This window comes from Anomaloglossus baeobatrachus, chromosome 6, assembly GCF_048569485.1.
Source record: "Anomaloglossus baeobatrachus isolate aAnoBae1 chromosome 6, aAnoBae1.hap1, whole genome shotgun sequence".
Lineage (NCBI taxonomy): Eukaryota > Metazoa > Chordata > Amphibia > Anura > Aromobatidae > Anomaloglossus > Anomaloglossus baeobatrachus.
In genome coordinates, this window is record NC_134358.1 from 475,456,247 (window position 1) to 475,458,824 (window position 2,578).

Here is a 2,578-nt window from a genome sequence, read left to right on the forward strand (position 1 = left end):
TAACTGCTCATAGTTACAATATGGGGAGTTTAACCCCTCGAAAAGCCACCTCGGGTCGATATGCCAGGTCTCAGGTCGCACTGCCCCGCACCCCAACGCGTTTCGCCGGAGCTTCGTCCGGAGGTGCAGGGGCACTGAAAGCCGGTTCCATAAATACCTTGTTCCTAATGTGCTTGCAGCAGTAATGGCGCGCGCCGTCCAGTCACTTCCGCATTCCCTGACGCGGCCGGCGTCCAGGAAGTCCATCCCGCGCATGCGCGTGGGACCGGACAACCATTGGACGCCGGGCACGAAACAGAAGGGGGCCGTGACCTGGACAACGCGCGCGCGCTCGCTGAGCACAGAGGATCCAGATGCCATTTTAAGTATGGGCAAATAACAGGGCAAGCGCTCGTAGTATATCTTAATATACAGGATCTTACTGTGTTTTAGACAGCACTTAATACATAACAGCCATAACATAAGTATGTTTCATTATTGTGAATCTCAGTCTATTATTCGCTCTCCAGGCCCTCCAGATTTGATCCAAAACAGCAAATTCGGATTGTTGTAAGTTGGGAACCAGTGATTAAATTCTACAAAGATACAAAATTTAAAACAAATTAAAAACAGAGATTAAAACACTCGGGCTGAGGTATGCAGTACAGTATTGGCCAAACATCCACAAAGTCGTGAACTACCTATATTTCAAAAAGGGCCTGAAGCTCACCATATCATTGAGCCCTTTAGGTTTGATAGTATCTAGGATGGTAATCCAGCGGATTTCCTTCTGGGCCAAGTTGTTTTTAAGATCACCCCCTCTTACTCCAAGATGAACTTTATCAATTCCCCTAAATTTTAACAATCTCCAGTTGCAGTTATGCTTTTCTCTGAAATGTTTTGGGATATTCTTCAACATGTCAATATCTTCATCTTTCTTCAGCTTGGCAGCGCTCTTAATATCCCGAATGTGCTCCAAGATCCTAGTCCTAAATTCCCTTGACGTCAAACCGACGTATATCAAGCCACAAGGGCAAACTGCCCAATAAACAATGCCCGAGGACCGACAATTTATGAAGTGTAATATTTTGTATGTCTTTGTTCTTGAGGAATCATAAAATTCAAAACTTCTCTCCACCTGCGTACAAGCACTACAATCCCCACATGAATAACAACCCCATCTGGGGCCTCTATCAACCCCAAGAAAATATTTTTGAGGAGATGGTATGTAGTGGCTTCGCACTATTAGGTCCCTGATTGTTTTAGAGCGCTTCGGTGTAATAGCTGGTCTGGGGGTCAGTACTGTAGCCAGATCACCATCGGACAACAAAATAGGCCAGTACTTCTCCAAGATGGTTGACATTTCCCGCCATTGAGCATGGTAAGGAGTTATATATCTCACCTTGTTGTCCTGCCCTCTCTGCGTTGGTCTCAAAAGTTGCTCTCTCGTGCTTTTTTGTGCCCGTAAGTATCCATCCTCTATTACTTCCGTTCTATAGTGACGAGAATGAAAACGTTTTTTTAGATCAGATGCTTGTACTTCAAACAGTTAATTTGAGGAGCATATACGTTTCGCCCTCATAAACTGACCTGTTGGAATGGCCCTAATCGTTTGTGCTGGGTGAGAAGATTTTGCACTCAACAGTGCATTAACAGCGGTTTCTTTGCGGTGAATATCAGTTGTTAAATTCCCATTATCATCCTTGGTGATCCTGACATCAAGATAGTCGATACTTCTATTACTAAAAACATAAGTAAATTTGATGTTATCCTCATTGTTATTTAGGTTTTCCATGAACCTCTCCAAATGGTGGACCCCCCCTCCCATATGAAAAATACATCATCTATAAACCTTAGCCATAGATGAACTGTACCAGAAAATTCAGATGAAAATTGAATGGACCGCTCCCACCAACCCAGGAAAAGGTTTGCAAATGAGGGCGCACAAGACGCCCCCATTGCAGTACCCCTCTCCTGGAGGTAGTAGCGGTCCTTAAACAAAAAATAGTTGTGTGTTAAAACAAATCTGAGTAATTGCAAAAGGAGGTCCACCATTTGGTTGTCCATGTTAGAGGATCTCAAATAGAATTCAACTGCCGAGATACCTGCCTCATGTGCTATTGAAGTATATAATGACTGTACGTCAGCCGTTACCATCAGCATATTTTCACCCATCCTGATATCATATATCCTATTGAGAAACTCAGTTGAGTCCCGGATATGCGATGGCAACGTGCTGACAAATGGCTTAAGGTAATGGTCCAGGAACTGGCAAACAGGCTCACATAAGCTTCTATTGCCTGACACTATCGGTCTCCCAGGTGGTTGTAGGGGGTCTTTGTGAATCTTGGGAAGGAAATAAATAGTGGGAGTGACCGGTAGTTCTGATAGAAGGCCTTCTGCCACAGATTTAGGAATGACATTATTATCAACAGCTGTTAGTATAATCTCCTGTAATTCCTTCTGAAATTTATAGGTAGGATTTGTATCCATTCGACTGTAACACAATTTATTATTTAGCTGTTTAAAAGCTTCCCTCTCATAGGCCTCAGTGGACCAGATCACTATATTTCCCCCTTTGTCCGCCTGCTTTATGACA

The 2,578-nt window shown here is 43.7% G+C and overlaps 1 long non-coding RNA gene across 1 annotated transcript; it reads right to left on the reverse strand.

The window, feature by feature from the left end:
- Positions 1 to 491: 491 nt before the first annotated feature.
- On the reverse strand, positions 492 to 1,642 carry LOC142244469 (uncharacterized). The gene is made up of 3 exons (XR_012724555.1): positions 1,570 to 1,642; positions 1,382 to 1,472; positions 492 to 575 (listed from the first exon to the last, which is right to left on the reverse strand). It is a non-coding gene; the product is annotated as an uncharacterized LOC142244469 (long non-coding RNA).
- Between the last annotated feature and the right edge of the window lie 936 nt (positions 1,643 to 2,578).